Genomic DNA, 8,849 nt, shown 5'->3' with positions numbered 1-8,849 from the left:
TGTCCTCCTCCCAGAGCGTTAAGAACCTTGGCATGATCCTGGACAACACCCTGTCGTTCTCAACTAACATCAAGGCGGTGGCCCGTTCCTGTAGGTTCATGCTCTACAACATCCGCAGAGTACGACCCTGCCTCACACAGGAAGCGGCGCAGGTCCTAATCCAGGCATTTGTCATCTCCCGTCTGGATTACTGCAGCTCGCTGTTGGCTGGGCTCCCTGCCTGTGCCATTAAACCCCTACAACTCATCCAGAACGCCGCAGCCCGTCTGGTGTTCAACCTTCCCAAGTTCTCTCACATCACCCCACTCCTCCGCTCTCTCCACTGGCTTCCAGTTGAAGCTCGCATCCGCTACAAGACCATGGTGCTTGCCTACGGAGCTGTGAGGGGAACGGCACCTCAGTACCTCCAGGCTCTGATCAGGCCCTACACCCAAACAAGGGCACTGCGTTCATCCACCTCTGGCTTGAATCCTGTACCACTATTTCCAAAAAACCCCACCTCTTTAAGTTCTGATTTAGGACACTGTAATGTCCATGGAGAATAAGAGCACCTCCTTCCAGCTGCCCACTGCACTGAGGCTAGGAAATACTGTCACCACCAATCGCTTTTCCTTTACCCAAATCCAGACAGCTGATGTTCTGAAAGAGCTGCAAAATCTGGATCCCTACAAATTAGCTGGGCTAGACTATCTGGACCCTCTCTTTCTGAAATTATCTGCCAATGAATTTTTGCAACTCATATTACTAACCTGTTCAACCTCTCTTTCGTATCATCTGAGATCCCTAAAGATTGAAAGAAAGATTGAAAGAGACACTCAAGACCCAAACTGTTACAGACCTATAACCATCCTGCCCTGCCTGGAGGAATGGGCCAAAATACCAGCAACAGTGTGTGAAAACCTTGTGAAGACTTACAGAAAACGCTTGACCTCTGTCATTGCCAACAAAAAGTATATAACAAAGTATTGAGATAAACTTTTGTTATTGACCAAATACTTATTTTCCACCATCATTTGCAAATAAATTCATTAAAAATCCCTACAATGTGATTTTCTGGATTTTGTTTCTCATTTTGTCTGTCATAGTTGAAGTGTACCTATGATGAAAATTGCAGGCCTCTCTCATCTTTTGAAGTGGGAGAACTTGCACAATTGGTGGCTGACTAAATACGTTTTTGCCCCACCGTATATATACCTTTTCATGTGACAACACTAAAGAAATGACACTTTACTACAATGTAAAGTAGTGCGTGTCATGCAGGTGATAGAGGACCCAAAAGCGACTTAACAGAAACAGAGTTTATTCAAGTCCAAACAGGGAATAACAGAAATCCTCTAGTCTGTAGAGGGGAATGACAAGAGAAGCGGCCACAGACTGCATCAGTGGGTAGGCGCAGGCCGTAGTAGACCACCTGCTCACACGCATCTGATGAAGGCAAAAACACGACAGGACAGGGCGAAACACAATCACAGCATGGTGAATACAAAACAAGGAACCGACGGGACAGGAACGGATCACAAAGGAATAAATAGGGACTCTAATCAGGGGAAAGGATCGGGAACAGGTGTGAAGACTAAATGATGATTAGGGGAATAGGAACAGCTGGGAGCAGGAACGGAACGATAGAGAGAAGAGAGAGCGAGAGAGTGAGAGGGGGAGGGGGAGAGAGAGGGAAAGAACCCAATAAGACCAGCAGAGGGAAACGAACAGAATGGGGACACAGGGACAAGACATGATAATAAATTACAAACATGACAGTCCACCGAGCGCCTCCTGGCGCACTCCTGGCGGCAACGGAGGAAATCATCGATGAGTGAACGGTCCAGCACGTCCCGACGGAACCCAACTCCTCTCCTCAGGACCGTAACCCTCCCAATCCACTAAGTATTGGTGACCCCGTCCCCGAAACGCATGTCCATGATCTTATGTACCTTGTAAATAGGTGCGCTCTCGACAAGGACGGGAGGGGGAGGGAAGACGAACGGGGGTGCGAAGAAAGGGCTTAACACAGGAGACATGGAAGACAGGATGGACGCGACAAGATGTCGCGGAAGAACAGTCGCATTACTGGATTGACGACCTGGGAGACACGGAACGGACCAATGAACCGCGGAGTCAACTTACGAGAAGCTGTCGTAAGAGGAAGGTTGCGAGTGGAAAGCCACACTCTCTGGCCGCAACAATACCTTGGACTCTTAATCCTGCGTTTATCTGTGCACTGTAACAAAGTGCAGACCTCACCCTCCTCCAGGTGCGCTCACAACGTTGGACAAACGCTTGAGCGGAGGGAACTGCAAGCTGGGATGAGAACAGAGGAGGCTGGTAACCCAGACTACTCTGAAACGGAGATAACCCGGTAGCAGACGAAGGAAGCGAATAGCGTATTCTGCCCAGGGGAGCTGTTCTACCAAGACGCAGGGTTTCTGAAAGAAAGGCTGCGTAATGCAAATCGTCTGATTGGCCCTCTCTGCTTGACCGTTAGACTGGGGATCGGAAGAGAGACTGACGGACGCACCAATCAAACGACAGAACTCCCTCCAAAACTGTGACGTGAATTAAACGGGAGGCCATGAATTCTGAATACATTCTCAATAATGATTTGTGCCGTCTCCTTAGCGGAAGGAAGTTTAGCGAGGGGAATGAAATGTTTAGAGAACCTATCGACAACCGTCAGAATCACAGTCTTCCCCGCAGACAAAGGCAGACCGGTTCAAGGCAATGTGAGACCATGGTCGAGAAGGAATGGGGAGCGGTCTGAGACGACCGGCAGGAGGAGAGTTACCCGACTTAGTCTGCGCGCAGTCCGAACAAGCAGCCACGAAACGGCGCGTGTCACGCTCCTGAGTCGGCCACCAAAAGCGCTGGCGATCCCTCAACACCGGGATGACCAGCTAACTTGGCAGAGTGAGCCCACTGAAGAACAGCCAGACTGGAACAGGAACGAAAAGGAGGTTACTAGGACAAGCGCGCGGCGCGCAGTGTGCGTGAGTGCTTGCTTAACCTGTCTTTCAATTCCCCAGACTGTTAACCCGACAACACGCCCATAAGGAAGAATCCCCTCGTCAGTAGAAGCCACAGAAGAACTAAACAGACGGGATAAGGCATCAGGCTTGGTGTTCTTGCTACCCGGCCTAAGAAATCACAAACTTCAAACGCACGGGCATTAAGTCGTGGCAGAACGGATGTACTCTTCTTATGGTCTGTCCAAACGACAAAAAGGAACGGTTCCAACCACTTCGCCATTCGCCTAGGGCTAAGCGGATGGCGAGCAGTTCAACCCACATCAACAAGATGGCGACAGGCGATGAGAAAAATAAAGCGCAAAACGTCAGACTGGAAGCGCTGGGATAGAATGGCTCCCACGCCTACCTCTGAAGCGTCAACCTCGACAATGAATTGTCTAGTGACGTCAGGAGTAACTAGGAGCGGACGTATTCTTTTAGAAGGTCAAAAGCTCCCTGGGCGGAACCGGACCACTTAAAACACGTCTTGACAGAAGTAAGAGCTGTGACAGCAACTGTAATTTCATGAAACGGAGAAATTAGCGAAACCTAAAAAGCGCTGCACCGACACGTGACCTTCACTGACAGCTTGGACCTTAGCGGAATCCATCTGAATGCCTTCAGCGGAAATACTCAGCCTTTATATCTCTAAAAGGCGCTGTAGAACACGTGCTGAACATGAATCTCGAGTGACGGAGAAAAAATCAGGATATCGTCAAGATAGACAAAAACAAAAATGTTCAGCATGTCTCTCAGAACATCATTAACTAATGCCTGAAAAACAGCTGGCGCATTGGCGAGACCGAACGGCAGAACCCGGTACTCAAAATGCCCTAACGGAGTGTTAAACATGCGCAAGATGGTAAGCGTTAGTCCAACTTAGTAAAGATGGCTCCCTGCAGAATCCTACAACATAAGGGGAAGCGGATAACGATTCTTAACCGTTATTTCAGCTGGATAAGGGGGCGCAGAGTACCGTCCTTCTGCCCCGGCCGGACACTATGGTACCGGCGTCAAGAGACACAGACAAATAATCCTGAAGCCTTATCGTTCAGAACAGAGAGTATAGTCTACCTCGAAGGAGTGGTCCCCGGAAGGAGATCAATACTACAATCATACGACCGGTGAGGAGGAAGGAGTTGGCTCGGGACCGACAAGACCGTGCGCAGATCATGATATTCCTCCGGCACTCCTGTCAATCCCAGGTTCCTCCTGAGAAGTAGGGACAGAAGAAACGGGAGGGATGGCAGACATTAAACACTTCACATGACAAGAAACGTTCCAGGATAGGATAGAATTACTAGACCAATTAATAGAAGGATTATGACATACTAGCCAGGGATGACCCAAAACAACAGGTGTAAACGGTGAACGGAAAATCAAAAAAGAAATAGTCTCACTGTGGTTACAGATACTGTGAGAGTTAAAGGTAGTGTCTCAAATTTGATACTGGGAAGATGACTACCATCTAAGGCAAACATGGGCATCCTGTCTAACGACCTGAAAGGAATGTTATGTTTCCGAACCCATGCTTCGTCCATGAAACAACCCTCCGCCCCAGAGTCAATCAAGGCACTGCATGTAGCACCCGAACCGGTCCAGCGTAGATGGACCGACATAGTAGTACAAGATCTAGATGAAGGAACCTGAGTAGTAGCGTCACCAGTAGCCCTCCGCTTACTGATGGGCTCTGGCCTCTTACTGGACATGAATTAACAAAATGTCCAGCAACTCCGCAATAGAGGCACAGGCGGTTGGTGATCCTCCGTTCCCTCTCCTTAGTCGAGATGCGAATCCCTCCCAGCTGCATGGGCTCAGTCTCAAAGCCAGAGGAGGGAGATGGTTGCGATGCTTGATGCGAGCTCTCTTTGACGAAAAATCTACCCGTCGTATGCGGATAGAGCAATCAAAGAGTCCACATCTGATGGAACCTCCCGAGAGAATATCCTTAACCACTGCGTGGAGTCCCTCCATTTCCACTCAAGAGGCAGCAAGAGTGCTTAGAATAATCCGTTTGGACCACCTTGGCATAAGGAAGCCAGGGCCCTAGAAGCCTCCCTACCAAAAACTGAACGGTCAAAAACCCGAATCATCTCCTCTTTAAAGTTCTGGAACTTGTTAGAGCAATCAGCCCTTGCCTCCCAGATAGCTGTGCCCCATTCTCGAGCCCGGCCAGTAAGGAGTGAAATGACGTAAGCAACCCGAGCTCTCTCTAGAGTATGTGTTGGGTTGGAGAGAGAACACAATCTCACACTGCGTGAGAAAGGAGCGGCACTCATTGCCCGGAGTTGTTATTAACCCTAGGTTCTGGAGGCTAGGCCAGGAAGTAACAGGTGGCACGAGTCTGGAACTGTCCAGAGAGGTCGGAAACCTAGGTTCTCCACGGCATGGCGAGCAAAAATTCCTGCAGCATGGCTCCTTGGATCTCGACGGCAGTGTAACGATCTGAAGTTGGGTCCATTCCTTGGTCGGTTCCTTCTGTCATGCAGGTGATAGAGGACCCAAAAGCGACTTAACAGAATTTTTATTCAAGTCCAAACAGGGAATAACAGAAATCCTCTAGTCTGTAGAGGGGAATGACAAGAGAAGCGGCCACAGACTGCAGGTCGCTTGGGTAGGCGCAGGCCGTAGTAGACAGAGACACCTGCTCACACGCAGCATCTGATGAAGGCAAAAAACACGACAGGACAGGGCGAAACACAATCACAGCATGGTGAATACAAAACAAGGAACCGACGGGACAGGAACGGATCACAAAGGAATAAATAGGGACTCTAATCAGGGGAAAGGATCGGGAACAGGTGTGGGAAGACTAAATGATGATTAGGGGAATAGGAACAGCTGGGAGCAGGAACGGAACGATAGAGAGAAGAGAGAGCGAGAGAGTGAGAGGGGGAGGGGGAGAGAGAGGGAAAGAACCCAATAAGACCAGCAGAGGGAAACGAACAGAATGGGGACACAGGGACAAGACATGATAATAAATGACAAACATGACAGTGAGTGTACAGCTTGTATAACAGAGTAAATTTGCTGTCCCCTTAAAATAACTCAACACACAGCCATTAATGTCTAAACCGCTGGCTGTGTTGAGTTATTTTACGGGGACAGCAAATTTACACTGTTATACAAGCTGTACACTCACTACTTTACATTGTAGCAAAGTGTAATTTCTTCAGTGTTGTCACATGAAAAGGTATACTCAAATATTTACAAAAAATGTGAGGGGTGTACTCACTTTGTGATATACTGTATATATATATATACAGTACCAGTCAAAAGTTTGGACACACCTACTCATTCAAGGGTTTTTCTTTATTTTTACTATTTTCTACATTGTAGAATAATTCAAGAATTGTTTGGTTACTACATGATTCCAAATGTGTTATTTCATAGTTTTGATGTCCTCCCCAATTATTCCACAATGTACAAAATATTAAAAATAAAGAAAACCCCTTGAATGAGTAGATGTCCAAACTTTTGAATGATACTGTATAAATATAGTATATTTTCTGTGCCACGAACCAGGTTTCCGTGCATGTCGGATAATGTTTTTTATATCACAGGCCTGATGGAAAAATAAAATGTTTCAGTAAACTTTCCAAATGCCGACAAAACAAAATACGCTTGACAAGGTGGGATCTTTTTGTGTCGGTACAATTAATTATGCAAGAAATGGCGGTGGAAACGTTGTTATGCACAAATATTGATATAATAACCATCATATCGCTTGGGAGTCACGCGATGACATATAGTGTGGTCCTCCCACTACGACTCCTTGGGAAAGCATGCAGTTTACTGTGTTGTTTATTAGGCTACAGATGAAATACATGATGATGAACTTCACAGGCTGGTGAAAGTGGAAGGTGATGAGCTTTGCTCCTTTCCAATTAATATCAAGGGTATTTTCTTTTTATGTTCACCGATGCTTGGCTGCCATCATCACGCACAGATTTGATCTGCAACAAGTAATGTTGATGGAAACATCTCTAGTGGGAAAAATACCATATTGTTTTTAATGCAGAATGTAGAATATTCACATGAAAATCTTTTGGATGGAAATCTAGTTCATATCATGATACCCTATGTTCTAGATATAATACAAATAGCCTAATATCTGGATGGCCACTGTAACGGAAACACATTTTTTAAAACTATTAAACCAACACAATTTGAGTGCAATTTCCTTTATACAGAGCTATAGCATAGTTTTCACACAAGTTTTTTAGGAAATATTACAATATGGCTTATCAATTCACATAAAGCCAGTTTAAGATTTTAGGGGAGATCCAATTAGGCCAAATCTCTTATAGAGGTACTGTTGCCTCTGGGTACCTCAGTTGACCACAAACCACTGATCTTTGAGTCTTTTTGAGTGTGATGTTATGTTGATGATACAAAAATCCAGACCCCTCAGTCTATATGAAAAAATACATGATGCAAAAACAGATAGAGTATCTATAGAACGTCTACATTAGTGATCGAGATAAAAGTCATCTTACGTCATACATATCAAACATTTCCTGTACCACTGATGATTCTCACAGGTTCCAAGTCCTTCAATAGAGACACCACTGTTATTCCCCATAATTTTACTGCCTGCAAACGATTTACTAAACAATTAACTAAATAAAAGATGAGAATAGAAAAACACTGCAAATAAAATAATTCCACAATACAGAACTTCTGTGTGTGAACCCATCCAGCGAAAGTTTACAGTCAAACAATGTTTTGTAATGAGAGGGATGCTGAGAGCCCCTTATCAGCCAATCAGAACTTTGTGCGTCTTTGACAAAGTAACTAACCCTTCGCAAATCCACTTGCTTATCAATCAATGAGCAATAAACAGACACAAAATAGAGACCTCGGGACTAGGTGATGCGGTCTGCTAGTGTTTTGGTCTCAGTGTTAGTACTAAGCCTTTAGGTCTTTATAGATACCGTTTGGGAAGGGGCATGTGGGAACTTGCTAAGGAGATCTGTTTACACACACTGTCCACTATGACAGAGCATCAAGGGGTTGTATAAGGTCTTGTGTGCTACATTTGAATGTCAGTCACAAGTAACAATACATATTCTTATCACTCATGATACAAACTTTGAATTTCAGTAGGTTTTGATTTAAATACTAATTTTGCGAGCTGGGAAAAGTTCTGACATACAATTCAGTCAATTCAGGGCAGCTTTAGGCTACTTCATGTTTATTGTGAGACCATGCCTAGCAGCTCCTCCACATGACTGGGTTGCTGGCAGGGATGCCGATGTGCCGGCGCTTGTGGTCTGCCTCCCTGGAGAAGCGGTAGCCACAGGTGGGCTTCACCACTGTGAAGAAGGGCATCAGGGAATTGGAGCCCACGTTGAGCCAAGGCAGGGGCTCTGAGCTGCAGGGAGGACCACTGGATGGTTTGGTGGCATGGCCTGGGTGGGTCATGGGGGGCAGCAGGGCCCTCCCATTCTGTCGTCGCCTCCAGGAGAAGACAAGGAGCTCCATCTGCTTGTCCACCACTCTGTTCCTGCTGGCATTGACAGGCACCAGGGTTTTCAGGGGGTTCTTCAGGACCTGAGGGGGTCAAAGACACACATATTTTTAAAATAGCTACATATCCCGTATGGATTCATATTGTTCAGATTAGGGGGAGGGTATGGATGGCCCAAAATATTTCAGGATATGATTAATTATTGCAGTGAAATACTGATAAGTACACTACATGACCAGAAGTATGTGGACACCTGCTTGTCGAACGTCCAAAATCATGGGCATTTGGGGCTCCCGAGTGGCACAGTGGTCTAAGGCATTGTATCTCAGTGCTAGAGGCATCACTACAGACCCTGGTTCGATTCCAGACTGGAA

Source organism: Oncorhynchus gorbuscha, linkage group LG03 (genome assembly GCF_021184085.1).
Source record: "Oncorhynchus gorbuscha isolate QuinsamMale2020 ecotype Even-year linkage group LG03, OgorEven_v1.0, whole genome shotgun sequence".
NCBI lineage: Eukaryota > Metazoa > Chordata > Actinopteri > Salmoniformes > Salmonidae > Oncorhynchus > Oncorhynchus gorbuscha.
This window is presented reverse-complemented; position numbering follows the sequence as displayed.